This window comes from Cyprinus carpio, chromosome B20, assembly GCF_018340385.1.
Source record: "Cyprinus carpio isolate SPL01 chromosome B20, ASM1834038v1, whole genome shotgun sequence".
Taxonomy (NCBI): domain Eukaryota; kingdom Metazoa; phylum Chordata; class Actinopteri; order Cypriniformes; family Cyprinidae; genus Cyprinus; species Cyprinus carpio.
In genome coordinates this window covers 30,565,384-30,577,982 of record NC_056616.1, presented here as the reverse complement: position 1 = coordinate 30,577,982, position 12,599 = coordinate 30,565,384, and the positions used below count along the sequence as shown (strand labels likewise).

At 37.0% G+C, this 12,599-nt stretch overlaps 1 pseudogene; it reads right to left on the bottom strand.

Moving 5' to 3' along the window:
- Positions 1–10,847, bottom strand: part of LOC109071459 — a 41,589-nt pseudogene extending 30,742 nt beyond the window's left edge.
- Positions 10,848–12,599: the final 1,752 nt, after the last annotated feature.

Sequence of the window (12,599 nt, the reverse complement as noted above, 5' to 3'; positions counted from 1 at the left end):
TATTTAATTTAGACCATTTATTGATTATTGGTCAGAACAGGAAAAATATATATTTTTTTTCTTATCAGCCTGAATTTTAATATCATGCATCCCTCCAAATACCACGCAATTATGTACAGTATCTCAGTGAACTGGACGTACGTCATACTTGAGTTGTTTTGAGCATGTATTTCTCTAGTAATACTCTATGTATTCCTCGTTTGTCATGTTTATCAGTCAAAAATATGGCAGCCATGCAAAGTATCAGACCTGTTTCTCATTTGCACCAACCTAGAAAATGTCACAAAGAGGGTCATACAGAGTGCAAGGCATGCCACAACCACAGCAATAGATCAAGCCTTCAAAAACAACACAATTTTCAAAAAAGACATGTGCACTGCTCACTGTTACAGACACCTACAAGTATGCTTGTCTTGATTCTTTCACAATGAAGGGTCCCGTGCCTTCCAATGCAGATAGTTTCCTGTTGTTAATGCATTAAAATTTTCTACACTCAACATCTCTGTTTACTAGAACGGTCAATTGGCTTTATTAAACTGAATGCATTAGCTAATCAAGTTAGGTAAATTGACATCCAATGGGAAGAAAAACAAGAATGACACTGAAATAAAACTTCTCTCAAAAAGTCTGACTCCCTCATGATGAAATACCTTAATCAAAAGTAGATGTACCATGAATGCATGTTTTGTTAGTATGGTGGGTTTTTTCTAAGTGCAGAAAAAAAAAATTGGCAGATGGGAGCTACTTGGGATATGATTCCAGGAATGCCTAAACAGGGGCAATAAAGGGAGTAGCTAAGGATGCAGGAGAATCAGCGGTCTAATGTGGGTCAACTCCTTTTGTCTCCCAGGCATCACAGAAAACAAACAGTTCTCCGTTTTCGTAGAAATTTCTGGGACATATTCAACCATATGGTCGACACCCCCTTTTTCAAGCCCCCTTTCCATCTTCTACATGCTTCTGTCTCACTCTCTCTTTTTTTCAGTTAGCAATGTTCTTTTTTACACAGGACACAAACACATTCTAGGATTCTGGAGGTGTGTATCCTCTCAGCCAATCATGGTGCGCTCATGCTGTTCATCTCAACCAATAACAGAGCAGTGGGGGTGGAGCCAGCGTCTATGAGTGACATTGCTACTTGTTTATCATTGTACCCCTTCTCTTTCTTTTATCATCTCCCTCTCTCTTTATCATTCTCCCGCTCTCCCTCTCTACTGATTTATTATTCTAATGAAGCAGAGGTCAGGATCTGGCATAAATAGACTCCCATATTGGAAGGTATTCAGAACCCCACTGCCCCCACTTACACATACTGATGACAGTTATTAAGTAAGCTGGTCGGAGGGTGGGGCTAGCCCATAACTCCAACTGAAAGCACTATCTGTACTGAACAGAAGCAATAACACCTGGCCATTAGCGCTACTGATGGAGTTAAAACACACATACACACTCAGTGTTAATTCAATCCAGCTATAAAGTCAGTCGGTCATTTACACAAAATAAACTCAGACAGGATGATCAGCCCCTGATACGGAGAGAACGTGAAGTGATAAGAGAGACATTAAATTGGCACAGCTATATGTAAAAGATAGGTTGCCAGGGACAACAGTCAGTTTTTATTATATGTATTATGTCTATTATAATAATATTGCTAACCAACACTGTGATTATTTGATGAAAAACTAAAAACTAAAAGTAATACTGTGAAATATTACAGTTAAAAAACTATTTCCTATTTTAATAAATCTCTTTTAGACATTTTAATGTCTTTACTGTCATCTTTGATCAATTTAATGCATCCTTGCATCCATTGTTAATTGCTTCAAAAAAAAAAAAATTTACTGACTCCAAACATGTGAACAGTAGTGTATGGTTAGAGAACTACAGTTAACTACATATCCATACACCAGAGAACAACACAACCTGGTTTTGATGGTAGGCCTATAGTTACTTATGTAACATCAAATTCAACCCTACAAATATTTGTAAACCAAATGGTTTTATTTCAAATAAAGTTGGGGGAAATAATTAGGGTTTAATTAATATTTAGTTTTACGATAGTTTTGACATGCCACAATTTAAACCATGTCACAAATCTTGTGTATCTGTTGTAAGGTCATTCTAGACATCAAGATCGTTCTAGTTCAAGCTCTAAAACAAGAACATTATAACGTGTGCATCTAAAACTGTCCCACACACATGATCCAATGAGTTCACATAAGGTAATGGTCCAAGTTATGAAGTCTATGATCGTCAGAAGCAAGCTAACAGTCTTGGATGCATATCATACTGCAACATATTCAACTAGGGCCATTGCATAACACAGTCCATAGCTGACAAATTTATCAGTCAAGCTATTTGCTAACACATTTGGCTCCTAGCAGGCTCTTGTGTCTTTCTTTACACTGATTTATATTAAAGAGCTAGTTTATGTGTTTTCTCAAATAACTGGAAAAAATGTGTGGAAAAAAAGATTCCTTTTGAAATAAAAATAAAATCGCAATATCTTTTAGCAACAGCTACTAACTGAAAACAATGCACATAAGGCCCACTGTGTGGCTTTGGGGTTGATATTAACCTTCAGTTGTTTAAATAAATACTGTATAAAAAAATAATGTCACATGAAAATCTTAAGACTGTCAGACAGCTGACCACACTGCCCACGTCCAGACAGAGAAGACGGTGGCAGGTGACACTGCTGTGGAAAACCTCAACTAAAAATACAAGCATATCCAGACATACCAATAATGTCAGGACTGCTGTCTTCAAAGGGGTTTTGTCTGCCTGAAAAACACAAAACAGCACGCACACACACAGACACACTAACAAGAAAACCAGACTGCCGTTCATGAGAGAGACGAATATCGCGCAATTGTTTTGTTACACTCTTCCCTAAATGTGTGCAATGTGTTATCGAATGACTCAGCACCAGCTCCGGCACACGTGTTGCTAAATCAGGGTTAGAGGTGGGTCACTTATTCAAACCTGTCCTAAGAGCCATCCGCTTGGCAGAGCAATCAAGCCATACCTCGCCAAGCACAGCATTCAAAATGCCATATTAGGTTTTTTTTGTATGCTTGAACCTGTGCAGGCCTGTCAGTTGTTTATTTCTGTGGCTCAGATAGGTTGCTGTGAAGGTAAGGAAACTCAGATGAGAGTGACACTTTGATTATGTTGATTAGCTTGGGAAAAGCTCTGTGATCATTCTACAATCAAATGTTGGTCAAAACAAAGCATGGACATACAAAAATATTTCACTGTCTATACCAGGGGTATCAAAATCAGTCCCTGGAGGGGCCAGTGTAGTGTAGAGTTTAGCTCTCCAACCCTAATTAAACACACTTGAATCATCACTAATCAAGGTCTCAGGATTACTAGAAACTTTTACGCAGGTGTTGTTTCGGAACTGGATGGAGCTACACTCTACAGGACAGTGGCCCTCCAGGAGCAGAGTTTGACGTGATCTACCAACACCTAAAAAAAAAAAGCACTATTTAACTTTAATATAATAATAACAGTAAATTTATATATATTTATATTTTCAATTACTAATAACAAAAAGTTAATAAATTATATAAATTATTGACAAATTAAATGTGCTTCTTAAAACACAGTTATAAAAAGTAAAAAAATCCAAGGAATATTTAAATATTTAATATTTAAACTTAATATATATATATATATATATATATATATATAACACACACACACACACTCATTATTAATAAAATTCAAAATTTAATTACATTAAAATAAACTAAATGTATTCTAAAAGTATTTTTAATCTTGTTAATTATTCCACCTAATGTATTTAGTTACAACAGATATAACAGAAAGACCGTTATCATTACATTTTTAAGTATGAGCATTGTACCAAAGTACCAGCACTATGTGAGCTTGATCAGAGAGGCGGAAAAATGCCAAGGGTCTAGAGGGAGACATAAACATGGCTAACATTCAGGTTACGAAATTGATAGCCCTGTTTTCTGTTCTTCCTGTTCTTCACTCCTCACTCTCCCTATCTCTCTCTAGATGTGAGTCATCTCTCACTCCTTTTATTCAACTTTTAAATGTTCCACCTCTCAAAGTTTACTTATGAATGAGTTTGTCTTTTCATCTTTGTTGACTTTCATTTTTCTCATTTTTCAACTTCTCACTGCCTCAGACATCACAGTGATCTGTTGCTTGCAGGCATGCCAAGCTGTTTGGGTTCCAATTTATGTACACTTTGTACCAGCAAAAGGCTAAGAGTGATATAACCATCAAAGAAAGCTTTCCAAGCTTTCCACAGGTTTCTTTCAGAAGACCTGCTGAGATGCTTAAACACTGAGACCGGCATCAAATCACAACAAAGAAGAAGATGCTACTTGCAAGGATGAATGACGTGAATTGACTCTATAAGCATGAAAGACCTGTTCCACTGTTGCATTAACCAGAGATTCAATCCCAATGCACAATGTAAACACAGAAATGTAATCTCAGCATTCCTCAAGAGGCACGCTCTTTCACCCATGTTGGCCAAGGATTGTGCGTCATGCTTCTGTCAAAACTTTAGAACATAGTGTTTACTGCAAAATGTGACTTCACAATGGCTGCAGAAAATCGTTTCTGCCAATCCAGTGGAAAATGACACACATATATAGGGGGGGCTTTATTACAATGAAGAGGGTTTTCCATCCTACACCTGCCATTTTCTTTTTCTGTAGTTTTCCAATGAAAATAAAATTACACAGGAAATGAAAATGGCTTCCATAAAGCTCAAATACTGGGATCAAAGCAGATGTTACTTTAGAATATCAAAATGTGATGCTATGGAGAGAATGCACATGGATAGTGTGATGCAATAACGGTTAATGGTCAATTTTAATATTTTTAGGTTTTGACTCAAAGTATCCCACAGTCACCAGACCATCCAATCTCTAAACAGATTTCTTCTTCTACTTCGCCTGACAACTCAGTCTATTTCTGTTCTCTATTTCACATCCCTCGAATTTCCGTTTTTTTTTTTAACCTATGACATTCTTATGCTCTATAACAACACACACACACAAAAAATAATACCACTTCCTCTTTGGGTCTGGTTACACGTGGGTTCTGTGGCACATGTGGCTGTGGCTCACGTTGCATTTTATCTTTTTTATTTGCAAAAATACAGCATATAAAATCAACTTATCACCCCCACTTCTGGTGCCCCGGATGTGGCCATAATCGAAGATGGAAACTTCTCAAGGTTGTTTGTTCCATCAGGTTTTGTGATCATCTGACACAAGTGATGATGTATCAAAATGTCAGTCTCCAACTTCAAGGTTACACCAAAATGGATTTATGTCTAAAGAATGAAAGCAGATGTTTATTTCAATAAACTGAATCAGTTACTCTCATAGAAACACAAAGAACACCTTAAATGTGAAAGATTCATTGAAAAGCATTGAGATGTCAGTAGTGCTTACACCAATATAAACTAAAATACAGCTGCCTGGGTTTAACATGCACTTCACAGAACATAGGAAATGCTTCATTTGTGGTTTTATGGATAGATGGCTATCATGGGAAAGTACTGTCTCACAACAAAAAAAAAGTGTCCAGTAACTTGTCCATGATGTGCTTGATTAAAATGTTGGTTTTCTCTTCCAAACCACTCTCTTGAAACACACACACACACACACACACACACACACACACACACACACACACACACACACACACACACACACAAACACAATATCTATGAGCTCCATATTTAACATTTACAGTACAAAAAAAAAATCTAAACTAAGCATTCCAATCTTTATACTTATGACACACTGACATACATGTTTCACTTATTTATCCCAAGGGGATAAAGTTTTGGCTGGATAGCACAGACCTTGCTGATTGATGTTGCAAATAAATCATCCAGCAATTCAAAATTAGCTGTGCATTCGAAATAAATAGCATCTGCAAGCATAGTAAATTATAATTCAGTAGATGTTTTACCAATAGCCAATCCTTGTTTGGAGGGATCTTAAAAGCATTAAGTTGATATTTGTTTCCTTGCCTTTGACATCACAGTTCAGTATAGTTGTTAGTGAAGATCATGCCAATAAACATTGTTGTGATGTAATTTTGCTTCAATGTAATGGGTCTGCCAGCTGAGCAACTGGTATTTGGATATAATGTTATTGTAGACATACATTTAGCAATCTAATCCTATTTGTTTTCTTGAGACAAGGAGTAAAGAAATAAAACAGTTCTGCAAGCATTTAGGTCAAGTGGTGGAAATTTCCGCTGTATCAAGCTTAAGGAAGGCAAGTCAGTAAGTGGTTTTATTATGAGGTAATGGCACCCTCTGGTGTTCGTAATTTTACACTATGGGAAAAACTTGGTTTTGTGGTAACTCACCAAATCACCACAGTATTGTCACGGTGTCCAGTGGCCAAACACAGCTTTTATATAACATTTATGACATGATTTCAATGCCATTTTGAGTAAAAGGTCAATACCGCTGCACACATTTGACGTAATCTAAAAAAAATAGGTCTCCTCCCTGACCACTGGGACTTGATCTGCTATGTCGATTCCAAAACTAACTATAACATGTAAAAGTTTACAATTTTTTCCCAAATCAAATCCCTGTATAGATCCATGTGCACAGCGTTACATGCATTCATTCATATTAATCAACAACAGATGGGCTGTAATCTGATCCTTGTACACAGCATAACATCCAACACTCTAAAAAATTGGGCTCACTTGCTTCGTCCTCATCTTTCTGCTAGAATGTCTTCAACTTTCACATTTGTAATTCTGTCAACAGCAGATTCTGTATTTCATCTGCACCGCTTTTCCTCATCCTACTTATTTCATGAGGTGTTTGTGCAGATCAGAAGAAGTGGCATTAACAGCACACTCATAAAAGCATTAACAACGCTCATAACACTCTCAGACCGAACCAGCAGGGGAAAGAAAATGTCACATATGCATTACACACACCATCTTAGAAGCCAAAGTGCTAACTGTGTGGTGTTATGTTGTGTACTGAGTATTTGGGGGAGTGTATGTATTTCGTTCCATTTTCTATCCAAAGACTTGTTTTTTTGGAACAAGGCCATTTTTCACATCCAAATAGGCACCATTCCTCTAGGGCAGTACCATTCCTCAATTCCTAGAGTTGAGAGAGGTTTCTAAGAATTTCCCGCTCCCCTCAGGGCAGTTACCACAAACAAGTCCCCCTCCCCAATCCTGGGGTTGTTGTGCTACAGAACTCCATGCTGTCATGTTACCTGTGACCCCCTTCCTTAAATGGGGGAGAAAAACACAGTCTGCAGATTGCTTTCCATTTATATTCTCTAAGGTGAAGTATAAATAAAGTGTCTGTTTATCCTTTTCTTTTTTGCTTGCTTAACCCTCTATTGCACAATGCTGCCTTAGGGTGACAAACCCATTTTCATCAGTCTGCAATCACATTTTCATCTTCAGTGCATACAAAATGGCAATAAAATTGTTAATAATGAAGAGAAGACTTATAATAAAAGGCTCTTTTTGGTCGCACTACATCCTGATGGCTATGTTTTGGGTTATTTTAGGCATAGTATACTGTTAAGGGGAAATAATTGCCATGTGAAAAGCTATTTTCATAAAAGAAACCTGAAGAAAAAAAAGAATCTTAAGCACCAAATCACCATATTAAAATGAATTCTGAAGGATCATGTGATACTGAAGACTGGAGTAATGGCTCCTGAAAATGTAGCTTTGCCATCACAGGAAAAATTACATGTAAAAATAGAAAACAATTTATTTTAAATGTTAATATTTCATTATATTGCCTTATTACTGTATTTTTGATCAAATAAGATTGAGACTTTGAAATGGTTAAAATTGTTTTATTAATGAGGCCTATTTTATGCAAGAAAACTGAATTAAATATTTTAACATTGCTTTAATGCATGCAATAGCGGATTAAGTAATTTTGCATTAGAAAATCACCACCACTAAGACTGCAGACATGTAGACTTAACATTACTAGCACCCAGCTCACTAAACTGGTGCCAAGTACCATGGTGACACCCAGCTTTCATACACATAACAAACACACACACGCACACGCTCGTTGCGCATACACACGCAAACTCACATCCAATCCGCATGACCCTCACAAGGCCCACAGCTAATTTAAGACCTGAGGGAAGGAATCATTTTCAAGCCTGGGTGGGCAACAAATACAGTCCTCTACAGCTTTCTGAAACATATCTTACTTCTTATATTGAAAATTTTCAGCACTGTACTGTAACATTATTCTAGGAAGCCTGGTGTCTTGAAAGCTCATATTTAGGGGAAAAACACCTTTGCTTGGACCGAAAATGCCCTTATAATAATCAAAATAAGTAATATGGGAACATAAATATCAGTATTATTCATCAAATCATATTTGTGTATATCATTTGCAAAGTTAAGTAAGAATTTTTAATTCACAGACAGCTAGCACCACCTGCAAATGAGAAATATGACACTATGAGCCATAACGAACAAAAATACGGGCCTTAGGAAATATGGGCATCTTACATCATTTCTAAAACTCCTTTCAGACCAGTGGACTGACACTGACCTAGATCTCTCTCTCTATCCACAGCTTCTCAGGGCTTATCACTGCAGAAACATGTATTAGTGCGCACACACACATAAACACACTCACAATGAACAATGCCCATTCAGGTGCAACTCATTCAGGTGGGATGCACAACCAGAGGACACATCCTGTAAGTGTGGTATCAAAGCAAGTGGGCTGCACCCAACCACAATGGCAAAACAATGCTGTAGTATATCAGTAATCATTTTATTCTTGGATTACTGCTTTCTGAGGTCACATCCTGAGTTTGTCTATGCCTGCCAGCATCTGTGTGGTGCTCTCTGGATCAAAGGTCAATTTTATTTTTTTCTCTGCTGCTGTGGCCTCATTTTGTCATAGCCCCTTGAATCCCCTAATTCCAGATATTAGAGCAGACGGCTTACCACTGATACAGTAAGCAGAAAGGGTTAAAAGGTCAACACAAAACAAGGGAGGAACATCCTGTCATCTAACAACACAAAACAAAAACTTATTTATGCAGAGAGGGCTTCGTATAAATAGAATGGGAAAATATCACACACACACCACACACACACACACACACACACACACACACACACACATATATATATATATATATATATATATATGTGTATATGATCTAAAACTATTTGTGAACGTGTCTTGTGTCTTTGCATATTCTTAGTAATGTGACATTTTGCGTTAATTAATCACACATCTGTGTTAATTATCAAGTTGCTGATCCAAAAAAATAACACTAACAAAGCAATCTTCAACAAGTACATGTTAATATTCTGACATCTAAAGCTTCGTCTCTGACTCTATGATGGTAAACCTTTGGAAAAATAATATACTCAACACTTTAGCATCACAGGGAAAATAATGGCCAATCACATGTACAGACATGGACCAAATAGATTTAGATGTTCTGGTAAACCTTTAAACAGTATCTGTGACTAAGGAGAGGCCCCTGATCCTCTCTGACTCCTCCAGTGAACTCTGAGACACAAAAAGCCTCAAATACTGTAATAAATGACCCAGTCCCCTAGCTTCCTCAAGCCGGGTAGAGCTATTTTAAGATGTGGCGTACATGTAATCCCACATAAACAAACACATGCTTGTGTACACCAAAAAACATAATAACTGCTACACTTTCACCTTATCATAAATTGTCTATCTGCAGTCTCAAAATATTCTTCTTATATTTTCTCTCAGTTTTCACTTATAAGTTTCTGGCATATATAATATTAGTATGGTTTGAAATTGAATGAAAATAACATGGGATCCCAGGAGAACATTTTTAATGGCAGAGCCAAAACCAAAAATCCAACTTATTTATTACTTGCAAATTGCCTTTTAAGAATAAATGGCCCTTCAAGGATTCCCACAGTTTCTGACCAATTTTAATGACTTTTCTGTGATTTCCCAGTTGTATGAGATGAATGGATTCGGATAAAAAAAAAAAAAAGCATTTTATAGATATCCCACTAAACAACAAGTAACTATCCCAGGCAAAAATACTTAAAACTGAGCATAAATAGAAAAATATATTGACTATCAAAAAGTTCCAAGACAATTTAAGCCTGGAAAAACACACTTCACAGTTCCTGGGAACTCTGTTATTTAAAAAAAAATCACTGATATGTCTTTTGAAGCAAAACTGAACTGAAGCTAAAATAATTATAATTAAATAATATTAAAAAAAAATGTATATGAAATATTTAATTATTCTTCTAGTTAACGTTTATCATTTTAAAAAATTTTGTGGAAAATTCATGGATGTAAAGAAATTTATATCTTTCCACCAATAGGCTATAACATATATACAAATGCATGGGGCTTGGTCTGCATAAATGTTATACCAAACATAAATTATACACCAACATATTATTTGCAAGGATGTTTTCTTTTTTTTAAAGACACATAGATCACATACAGAAATTGTTGAACATACAATCAACATCTTTACATTAACTCAATAAATTATTAAAGTACCGACCTGAACCTTCTGGAGCAAACACGTGCATTTCTTCCTGATGTCTTTCATAAGGGCACCGTTTGGAGAGCATCAGGACATGAGCCAGAGAAGCGGTGAGATCACTGGACAGACTGTCATCACTGGCTGGGGGAGAGGAGGACTGCGGGTCCGGTATCGCCCCATGGTTCTCTATTCTCTTCATTACCTCCTGGTGAATGAGCTCCATCGCTGCGTGTCTGGAGCTCGAGTCTCGACTGCCCAGAGCATCCCACCTTCCCGCAGCATCTCTCATATCCATCACTGTAACAGTTCTACTATTCTTCAGTTACTACACCTGAATGACTGAGCCATGCATAAGACAAAAATGTGTGTGTGCCAATTATTAATACAGCTAAAATAATCCTAAAACCAATCATCTCTGCTTCAAGCTGGCAAATGAATTCTGCAAATCCCACCGAAAATGTTCCATATTTTCCTGCTAGTATAAACATACTTGCAAGAGCATGTCTTAGCAGGCATTATACGAATGATGTGTATTATAATTGTGCTGAATGCTTTACCAAACAAAAGTTGTTTAAACAGAAGAAACCTGCACATTTTCAAATGTAAGGGACAAAAAAATTCTTAACAGTTTTTTAACTACAAAACCCTGGTCATTTTACCAAAGAAACACTGGGCATGATATTATACAGTAGACACTTCTAAAAAAACCGTTGAATGACGTTCTCAAGTTCTGTTATTAGTCAACAAGAATATCGCCCTCAAGGTTACACACAACAATAAAGTCACATGTATGGGTCCGTATTAATAAGCGCGTTCTATTTTTAAAAAGAAATGGGGAAATATATTCAGAATAAAAAATACTTACTAAATTCACATTCTCCTGTATTCGTCCCCACTGCCGTTGAATTGAGACCTTTTTTGCGCTTCTGGCTCTTCCTCGTCGAATTTCAGGTCCTTTGCACAGCGGCTCGAGTTACAATTGCTTGACAGTTACCACAGTAGCAATAGTGTTCTACAAAAAAGCTCTGATGGGTGGAGATATTCTCGCGGCGTGCCTCAATCAACGATTAGAAAGGCGTTCCTGTCAGGACCGCGCCTCCCAATGCAAATAAAAAGGGAATTGTAGTTCAGTTCGCTAGTTACTCTCAAAACGTTCCGCATGGCGGCACGCAATACACATGCAGAACGACAAATAACAATAGCCCACACAAAAACATTGGTAACTGCAGGGGCCGCGCGCCACCACTTGTTTATCCTCAAAAACCCTTATGACTTAATGCATAAGCACTTCACCAGAATATTAATCTATAATATTCCAAGAACTATGTGAGCTAATCCTCTAAAACCGAATAGCCCGTTACTTTTGCCACAATCTTACTGTTTTATTACAAGTTATAGTAATGCTACAACTGATCTATATGAATCAGTGTACTCCCTAGTTCTTTTTTCAAAGTTCCTCTGTAATTATTTATATCAGGCCTCCTCGATAAAAATAGAATTGAAGACAAGTACACTATGTTGTCACACTACTCTTAGAAATAACTAGAAGGATAAGTTTAATCTGTGGTTTTTATTTGCAATTTTTTTTCGAGGTTTATTTTAACCTAAACTAGGACCTGCGGTTGTGCCTGGGGCAGTAGATTTCCGCATTGTCAACTCACTTTATGGCTGTGAAAGTATATCAATCATCAATCCATCTATATATCTATATCTATCTATCTATCTTATCTATCTATCTACTCATCTATCTATCTTTTGTCTGAATATAGATTGTAGAAGCTGTGGTCATTGGTGTATGCAGGGTCGGACCACTGAGAGCGGTAAAGTTAAAGGGGAATTTGAAACCCGGCGCGCGCTTTCGCGTAGGCTACAGTTGCTTAACAGGAGGATACTTTCAACTCCACTTTCATTGTACCCTCGATGAATAGGCTGCATCATTTAGTCTTTAGTGTCACGAAGATATTAATAATCATGATCACTTCAGAGATCAGAAGAGCGTTCTAATGCTGTCCTTTCTGGCTAAATATCTTCATTTGCGGTTTTGTTATTAAG